Below are 10,401 nucleotides of genomic sequence, written 5' to 3'. Positions count from 1 at the left end.
GGAGCCTGTGCTCCGCAACGGGAGAGGCCACAACAGTGGGAGGCCCGCGTACCGCAAAAAAAAAAAAAAAAGGCAACAATATCCCATTTCAGTAAATTCACTATATAATATTTTATTTTAAGCATTTCCCCCATATCATTAGATAAGACGTATATGAGAAATTTCCAAATGTTGTTAGATAATTACCTCCAAAAATTGCATCTATTTCACTTTTTTGAATTACTAAGCTGATCTTTTGTGCCCAAAACAAGTGAGATAAAAAAAATAGGGGCTTCCCTGGTGGCGCAGGGGTTGAGAGTCCGCCCGCCAATGCAGGGGACACGGGTTCGTGCCCCGGTCCGGGAGGATCCCACATGCCGCGGAGCGGCTGGGCCCGTGAGCCATGGCCGCTGAGCCTGCGCGTCCGGAGCCTGTGCTCCGCAACGGGAGAGGCCACAAACAGTGAGAGGCCCGCGTACCGCAAAAATAAATAAAAAATAAATAAAATAAAATATGGATAATATTAAGCAATTTTATTATACACGACTTTTCCAAATGTTGATCTCTTTGTTGACTTCTGGGGGTTGTAATAACCATCAAATTATATTTACATGTGAGTGAATAGAATGATATTGACATGGAATGTATAAATATCTAAATATTGGCTTTTATGACAATTCTAACATTGACGCTTCAAAGATACACAGGCTTTGGAAAAGAGGAACCAAATATACTGAGGTAATTTCCTTTTGGAATTACTCTGTTATCGTTGTGGGTTTCCCTTTAGTCATTGGAAAGACATGCATGTAATACTGAATAAAGGTTTTCATAATGAGATCTCATTTTTTTAAACCATATTTCATCCAAAGAAGCAAATCTAATCTTGAATGTTTACTAAACAATGTTCAAAATCACTCCCTGAAGCAGAGAAACTTAACTCTCCTTACTTAATAGAAAGAAAACTAGAGATCATGAGACAATTGATAAGTACTTGCATTACGGTGTGTGCTCATTGCCATGCTAGGTAGGTATTGCTAGGTTAACACCTATATTGAATATATTCAATATTCATATATTGAATACATGATCCCCACCTGCATGAAACTTACATCTAGTTGAGCAGTAGATGAAAGACATAGAATAGAGACAACTTCCATCCTAAGTCTGATTAAGAAAACAGACAAGGAGGCAATCAATTTGGATTACTTTAAACCGCTGAATAAGCTTTACAGACAGGGAATCCGAGTTCTGCAAGCATGTATTAAGTGGGGCAGGACATGGGAATTTAGAAGTAGACAGGATATCCACTCTGAGTCTGGTGGGAAAGACAAAGCGATGCCTTCAATAGAATATTCTACATCTAACAGCAGACGAATGCAAAGGGGGCACTTTGGGGTGTTGCCCATGATGTCTGGGTTGAGCCTTGAAGAATGAGTAAAAGTTAACCCATTAGAGAAAACGAGGCAGAGGCTCCAGGTGGAGGGAGCAGCGTGGAAAAAGTCGCAGAGGGCTGAGATGGGACTTAGGATGTAGAGAACAAGAAATTATTTGCTTTAGAATAAACGCAGGCAAAGGCTGGTGCCACATCTACATCTGGCTGTGCAGGTAGGGGGCAGCGGGTCAATGAGGAATGGGGGTCAAGCTGGAGATGAATTTGGGTCAGGGCTGGGGGGACCAAGCCTTTGGAGGGTGACAGGGGACTCCTGGTGTCCTGAGCTCTCTTTGACCCAGTCACACCCTGCACTCACATCTACATAATATCTAATTATTTCAGGATCTCAGTTGAGAAAACCTGAGACTAAATGTCTTGCTGGTATGAATGGGGGGACCACACAGAGGAGGACCCAGGAGCCACTTCTCCGGGTGGGACAAGTGCAAAGGCGGGGGTGCAGAGGCAGCTGCCTCAGTCTGAGCTTCCCTAGGGATGAGGATACAGCCTGATGCTGTCCCTTGTACGTGAGAATAAGCAGGGCGAGCTTATTCGTGAGATGCTGGGATGCAAGAAAAATCATCTCATTTCAATAATGTCGAGGCTCAAGAATCCTGGTGTGAGGGTTCAAACTTGGGTGCTTTGATTCAGGGTCTCTGGACTCCAGGGAAATTAAAACCTGAAATGGAAACAGTTAAGGTCCCTCTGTGCCTGCTTTGGCTTAGTCTCTGGATGCTTCAGAGCGGAACTTCCTGACTGGTACACGGGAGCAGGTGTGTTGTGAAACGCCGATTCTCCAATAGTCTCTCGTCTTCGGCCTGGATTATTGTGAAGGCCTCCTAATGTTCTTTCTGCTGCAATCAATGCCCCTTTGTAATCTGTGATGGTTCATTTTACGTGTCAGCTTGACTGGCCGAAGGGAGGCCCAGGTAGCTAGTAAAACATTTCTGGGTGAGGATGTTTCTGGAGGAGATTAGCATTTCATTCAGTAGGCTGGGTAAAGAGATGTGCCCTCACCAATGTGGTGGGAATCACCTAAGCCATGGGGGACCTAAATAGAAATCAAGGTGAAGGGAGAGCGAATTTTCTCTCTCTGGAGCTGGAACGTCCATCTTCTTTTGCCCTTGGACACCAGAGCTCCTGCTTCTAAGGCCTTTGGTTTCTGGGGCTTCCTACCAGCAGCCCTCTGCTTCTCAGGCCTTTGACCTCAGACTGGGAGCTACACCACCAGCTCTGTTGGTTCTCAGGCCTTGGAACTTGGAGAATTACACGCTGGCTCTCCTGGTTCTCCAGTTTGCAGATGGCAGGTTGTGGGGCTTCCTAGCCTCCATAACCGCATGAGCCGGTTCCTGTAGTAATAAATGTCCTCTTCTACATACCCCTGTAGGTCCATCGGTTCTGTTTCTCTGGAGAACCTTGAGTCATACATGCTCTATCTTCAACCAGCAGAGAAAGTCATCCTTTAAATATATATATGTTTCATCCCCCCCTCTGCTAATGCCCCACATCAGCTTCTCACCTAGTTTAGAGGAAGTCCTCACAGCGGCCTACAGAGCTCTCTGTGGTCCGACCTCCGTTATGTCTCAGGTTTCATGTCATACTATTGCCTGCCATGGTTATTCGGCTCAATCTATGATTGTCATCAGCGTGTTTCTGGACCAAGCTGGACACACTCTTGTCTCACACTTTGCATCTGCTCCTTATGTCGGCCTGGAACGCTCCTCCCACACAGCCTCATCTTTTCTGGGTCTTTGTCCAAATATCACCTTCTTTTTTTTTTTTTTTAATATATATATTTTTAAAAATTTTATTTATTTATTTATTTTTGGCTGTGTTGGGTCTTCGTTTCTGCGTGAGGGCTTTCTCCAGTTGCGGCGAGCGGGGGCCACTCTTCATCGCCGTGCGCAGGCCTCTCACTATCGCGGCCTCTCCTGTTGCGGAGCACAGGCTCCAGACGCGCAGGCTCAGTAGTTGTGGCTCACCGGCCCTGTTGCTCCGCGGCATGTGGGATCCTCCCAGACCAGGGCTCGAACCCGTGTCCCCTGCATCGGCAGGCGGACTCTCAACCACTGCGCCACCAAGGGAAGCCCCCAAATATCACCTTCTTGGTGAGGTGATACTGACCATCCTATTCAAAATTGGCCAGCACCGCCATTGCTAAATAGCCCCCATTTTTATTTTTCTCTGTATCATTTACTACCATATAAACATACTAAATATCTATTTTGTTTATTGTTTGTCTCCCCTGACTAGGATGTAAACTCCCTGAGGGCAGGAATTTTTCATTATTGTTGTTGTTCAGCACTGACTCACTGGTATCTAGAACCTGACAAAGAATAAAAGATCAATAACATTTTTTATATAAATAAGTAAATCTGACCCAATTGATATAAAAAGTTCAACTGGATTTAAAAATCCATTAACCTTATCACAAGAACTTAAAAATTACACTTGTCAATAGAAGAGCTGTTGCGATATTTAAATATAATATCCTTATAATATAAATTACATAAATTTAAATATAATAGCCTTATAAATTAAAAAAAATTTCACAGTGGCTTTATTTATTTTCAAAATTTATTTATTTTTTGGGCCACATGGCTTGTGGGATCTTAGTTCCCCAACCAGGGATTGAAACCGCACCCTTGGCAGTAAAAGCACTGAATCCCAACCACTGGAATGCCAGGGAATTCCCGCCTTATAAATTTTGAATGATTATAAAACCAATGGCTGATACATTTTTCTTACCTATTTATTTAAAAAAAGGTTCTCATCAAGGGAGACTATCAGAATTTGAAGAAATCATCATTAAAATTTCTTGTTCAGGAATAACATGGAAACATTTCAAGCTTACAGATATTAAAAAATACATTCACAGAAATATGAAACCATGTAGAGTTTATCACTAACACTGAAAATATTTAAAAATATTATTTAAAAATCAGAATTATTTCCCCTAATATACTGTCTTTACATTTTATCATGATTCTGTAAATAAAAAATATTTTTTTCACAAAGCCCCACAGACATCCTCAAATCCTTCCATCTTACTCCATTTGCCATGCAAAATTATGATATATGATGTGTGCTATTAAGTAAATAAGGTAGGGACACACTAACATAAAGGGCTCACCATCAGTGAATGTCCTGAAGTGTGAATATAGGCTTGAGAGATGGGGACCCAATGTGTCTACACTCTAGGTCATGGGGTGGGCTGGGAAGTCTGTGGTGTTGAAGCTGAGAAGGTGGGTAGGTTCTGACTGTGCGTGGCCTTGAAGGCCACAATGAACAGTTCGGACTTTATTTTATGGGGGCAGAGCAAGTGGTGGCAAATGATGTTCATAAAATATTAGACCATGTCTGCAGCATTTCAAAGGCCAAATGATCTATCGACATCCGCACAGTGGTCATTATTTATATAGAACATGATTTTCATTTCATTGAGACCATTTCATTGGTCTCACCCTTTCGGATTCAAGCCCAAATCCACTCCCTGCCCCTAGTCTATACTGTACCACCTCCTGCATGAAAATCAACCCGATAGAGACAGCTGTCTTCTAAATTTGTCAAATAGCCTTGATCACAGCCTGTTTAAACTTGGAGGGCCACGCACACAGAAAGCCAAAGCTGCTTGCTCTTCTTGCTAAAAGTAAGAGAAGGTTCTCTTTGGGGAGGAAGGTGCTCCCATAAATTCTGCTGTGATTATCCAAGTATGGGAGATTTTGCTTCAGGAAAGAAGTGGCCCTTTCAAGTGGAGTCCATGTCTCCACGATCAGGACATTAGCAGCTGTTCCAAGAAAGGAGGTGAAAAGAGGGAGCTGCCAACTTCAGAAGCCCGGACGGCATCCTGCAGTTCCCTACACTGTAGCGGACCTGAGTTACCACCTCTGAATGCAAGGAGTCTGCAAGCGCGGCCCTGTCAGGAATTAGAGGAAAGCGTTAGATTTCAGCTACTAGAGAGGATGGCTAGGAATGCTGTCCCCTCCATAAGACTGGAAAAGTTTCTAGGAAAAAGTAAGAGCTGGTGATGTCCAGGCTGAGCAGTCCTGATGAAAGACAATTCACCTGGTGGAGGAGATGGGCCATCATGGGATTGAGCTAATTGATGACAAGCTGGCCAGCGGCAACTCTGAATCATCTAGGGTGGTCTCAGCGCATATATGAAATCAGAGTCAAAACCTCAATCTAGACAAATAGCAATGTGAGGATCTTGACATTGGGCCTCAAGATTCAGGGGCTGGATCATGTTGAAAGACTTGGGAGAACGGTGATGGCCCCATGGGTCCCCCCAGGTGTAAAGCTGGTTGGATTCTCCCCAGAATGCCTCCGTGCCCTTGATTCAACTCAGGTGGGCCGTCCTTCCTGTCTGGGAATCAGGATCAGATCTCATCAACTTCAGTGATCACTTCAATGGTTCAATAAACATACGTATGTCAGGCATTGCCTTTGCTGCTGTGAATGCAAAACGTAACGTAGTGTGTGTCCTCTCAAAAATGGAATGCCTGGTGGGATTTTAGACTGCTGACTCAAGACCAGTGATTGATCCTGCTAGGGACATTGGAGCGGGAGTGGGGTGGTGAGCCCCGGGAGGGAATTTGCTCCATGTTCACTTTGAAGAGAGGTATTTTGAGCAGGATCTTGGCCACCTCCACGTGGGTGAGCTTGCCAAGATGTGGATTTGAGGCTTTCCTACACCTGGGCAGCCGTGGTGACTGTACATAATCCAGACTTAGGGACTATAAAGGTGAACCTTGGTGATCAGAATCTTGAGATTCGCTGATAATAGCTTCTTTCCATTTATGCTTTTCAAGAAACCCTCAGAGTTGAGCCACACTTCTTGAGTAGCAGTTCAGAGCTAACTTTTAACACCTTATCAACCAGAGACGTACCCGAACGTTGTTGACCGGAGACGTTTCAATATTCACTTGCATAACAAATCGTCAGCCACAGGCGTTAGTTTCTGCAAAAATCCCCCAGTCAGTGGTTAAGAATCTGCCTTCCAATGCAGGGGACGCAGGTTCGATCCCTGGTTGGGGAACTGAGATCCCACATGCCGCAGGGCAACTAAGCCCACACGCTGCAAACTACAGAGCCCATGCACTCTGGAGCCCGCGCGCTGCAACTAGAGAGATGCCCTCGCGCCGCAACGAAGAGGCTGAGCAACTAAGACCGCAACTAAGACCCGATGCAGCCAAAAAAAAAAAAAAAAAATACAGCCCAATACCTGAGGCTAATGAAAAAAACACCTTAAAGTCATCACGCGGTACTAAGTCTGAGCTTTGTGAAAGGCCAGACTCAGGGTGGCAGTTAGGCAGGATCCCCACATTGAGTCAGGAGGCAGCCAGCTAAGGGTTCTTCTGGTCCCAAAATACCTTGTATCATTTGGCTGCTCAATACTGGATGACAGCTTTTCTGAAATCAAACTAGGTAGCATTCCCCAAATAAATTCAAGCCTCCTGACAAAACTGTTGAAAGCAGAGCAAAACGATCCCTGAAATATAGCAATGTCTTGCAACATTGCTTCAAATACACTGGAAAGTGAAATGTTATATGAATCTGACAACATTTAAATTTAGAATGCATGTGACATTTGCGTGGGCTAAACCTCCATCAGGCAGAAGATGCCTAGGGAGACTCTAAAATCTGGTATTGGTATTTTCTCTTCTTTGAGTTAGGAAAAGGAATTACACCACTGTTTGAATTACCTTGCATATGCAAAATTATATACTCTTAAAGTACATGGGTATGCTAAGTTTGCATTTAAGATATAGTTTGGAAATGCACACAAACTTTCTCTGTGTAAAAAGGAATCAAATTTATAAATATACAATGACCTAACTGAATGCAAAATGAAAACGTTGACGGGGGGACGAATTTTCATAGGCAAAAAAGAAAAAAAGGTAATTGGGTGAGTTGATTTATCAGGCCCTATCTCATTCCCAGAACCAGCTGGATAAGCCCATGAGTTATGTTTGTTGAATTCAGTCTGAATTATGTTTGCTGTTAACCTCTTCCTTCCACTCACCCTATACCCATAGTATAGGTGGGGTGGGTGGGTTTCCATCTCTTAGCAACGGTGCAGAAAAAGTGTTTCCACTTTAAACTAATTAATATGCTCCATCAATCCCGGGCTTCTCTTGTTAGGAGTTCATCCCTAATGTATCAATATTTTGTTGATGTGAGAAGGAAGCCATTGATCCTTCCAATAGCGGGGGACGCCTGAAGGATGCCCAGCCTGCAGAGTGTACATGGCTGGAAACTGTTTCTTTGACAACAGACTTAAAAGTAAGGGAAGGTTTGGCCTCATTAGTACCATTCTTTTTTTTTTTTAAAGTCAAATAAAAAGGCACCATCTCCTTTGCCTCCTTTGTCCTTCAGCATATTATTTCAGAAGTTCAAAAGGGTATGGAGATGTTTTACCTTTAACTTGTCTTAATTCTTCAAAGTTACAGGTCTGCTTCAGTTCTTTAATATTTCATTTTCATAAACATGTTCTAAATTTAATTCAAAGGTGAAGGGAACTAGAACCTGGCTGGGACCTAGTATTGAGGGGCAGGATTCAGAACGTTTATGACAAGCCTAGACAGTAAAGAGGGGCCTCAGAGAGGTTCTGATGTTATTTAGAAGTGGCAGCTTACATAGGAAGCACAGAGTTGGAAGAACTGAGCTGCAAAGAACTAGGACAGTCGGTGGAGGTACAGGTACACATGTATGATTTAACTTATTTGGAGTATTCATATCCATGGAAAATTATCTCCCCAACACACCCCTGGACAACTTAAGCTATGCGGTAGTTTTGTGTGGGTCACATTCAGCTCATCAAATAGCTCAGCATCCCCACCCCTTAAGCCCTGCAGGTTACATTTCATTTGTAAGAAGTCTGAAATCCAGAACACAAGTTCCAAAAAACCAAAATGACGCAAAGGTTCTTGAACTTATAGGCCAGCGCTCAGAACCCCACTTATGGGGGTAACTGCAGCGGAGTCAAGTATTAATGTTACTAAACCAGGTTCGTTTTGCCCAACGCCCAGCGAGCCAAACGCTGAGATGCTGAGCTTTGCAGCAGTGAGAGGGTTTATACACAAGGCAGCTGAGCACAGAGACGAGAAAAGAAAGCCTCATACCTGCCTCCCGGAAGGCAGGGCCTGGGGTATTTATGGGATGAGCTTGCGTCTCAAGCTCGGGAAGCGTGGGGAGCGTGGGGAGCGCGGGGAAAGGTGACGGGAAACAGGTGCGTCATCCTCGTTCTGCGCAGGCGCAGCTCAGCCACAGCCTCTGCTTGTTCAAAAACCGAGGCGCTTGGCTCCAGCTGAGGGTGGTTTTGAGCCCTCTGACATCAAAAGGTCATCGAGCGGACATTCGCGCATGCCCAGATGGAGGGTCAGGGGTCCTATCCAGTTTTAACCAACTCAGCTCCAACTAGACACAGCTGATCGAAGTCCCTGGAAGACAACTTGGGCAAACATCTCATTGTTTAAGCTCCGTGCAGCTCGAGGACAAGCAGGTCTTTTCCAGCAACCATTAAAAGGACCTTGATTAGTGGAGACAGGTTACAGGTAAAATGGATTGAACGGGTGATTACCCACGATTTCATCACCGTGATGTAACCGTCAGGCAGAACATTCCTATGAAAACATTCTGTTGCGAGATACCAGGAGCACACTGCCCGCCACAATGGGAGTGGGGGGCCCCTTGCTCTAGACCAGCGGGTGGTGGGCATGGAAATCCCTGCAGGGCAAGGCCAGAAGAACAGGGCCATGGGGTTGAAAAGCAGTGCCTCTTCCCTTCCTAGGGTTTGAATTTGCCTCTGGGCTCGGTTGGAAAGCCCTGAGCAGTGTCTGCCTGGGATGGGGCAGGAGGCAGCAGCAAGGACTTGCTGCCATTGGGCAGAGACATCACTGATAGCACCCGAGCATCATAAGTAGAAAGGCGCTGCTTACAGCGTGCTGGGCACTATTTGAATCGTTTTACATTGAAGTCATTCTCACAGCATATGACATTGCCATTTCTGTAGGTCAGAGCGGGTCACACATTGTCATTTGACATTGTTCAGACGAGCACTTTACCGACTCCACCTGAAGATGTGAAGGGAAGATCTTAAATAACTGCCCAGCATCACAAAGCTAATAGGTGGCCGCACAGATCGTGTTCTTGCAGGGACAAATGGCACCCTCAGAAGAGTATGACGGAGACATTAAGACTGCTTACAGATGGGGTTAAGTGAACTCAACAAGAATGGGGAAGCTTCTGGAAAAGCCATCCTAGAGGGGTGTGGTGGCCACCAGGAGATGGCTGGAGCTGTAAGCAAAGGGCTGAGGTGTGTGTGTGTGTACGTGTGTACATACAGGAGGGGTGACTTATAAGTCACCTCTCATTGCTCATGGCCTTATAAATAGTGCTAACATTTTTCTTGTTTCATGTCGAAAAGGGCTGAAGTCAGGTGTTTAGTCTTTATAACATATAGCACCTGTCAAAAAATTCTGTAGGAGCCATTCTGGGCACAGCAGGGCCATCTCATGGACCCTGGCAGGGGAATGACAGCTAGATATTAGTCATGGGTTCTTAAATAACATCCACTTATCATCAACCCTTTATTAATGGGTACCCAACTGCCCGGCACACTCAGCTAGACTTCTGCCTCCCCTTGGTCTCCTGCTCCTGCCAGATCACATTTAGGAGGAAGGGGAATGACAAGCAAACACGCCAACACCAGAATTTTCAAAAGCCGTCTGCACGCAGAGCAGCCAGTCCTTGGTAAGTTTTTGGACTCTGCCCATATAACCCAACTTCCCTCTCAACCTTCCTACTTTACACCGTCTCTTGCCAACCCTCCTGCCGCTCTGACTTGCTGTGTTCGTGTGCTCTTACCTGTGACTGTCACCTGGCCCCGGGCTCGCAGCATCCTCTGATTCCTGCCAGGTAACTCCAAGCGCAGACCCAGGCTGTGCTGGCTGGTCCCTCTGGTCCTGGTCCTGGTCCCCACCTTCCAACAT

General features: G+C 45.1%; 1 pseudogene; it reads right to left on the bottom strand.

Moving 5' to 3' along the window:
• LOC102984511 (uncharacterized) overlaps positions 1–10,401 on the bottom strand; it is a 38,391-nt pseudogene extending 27,990 nt beyond the window's left edge.

This window comes from Physeter macrocephalus, chromosome 19, assembly GCF_002837175.3.
Source record: "Physeter macrocephalus isolate SW-GA chromosome 19, ASM283717v5, whole genome shotgun sequence".
NCBI lineage: Eukaryota > Metazoa > Chordata > Mammalia > Artiodactyla > Physeteridae > Physeter > Physeter macrocephalus.
This window is presented reverse-complemented; position numbering and strand designations above follow the sequence as displayed.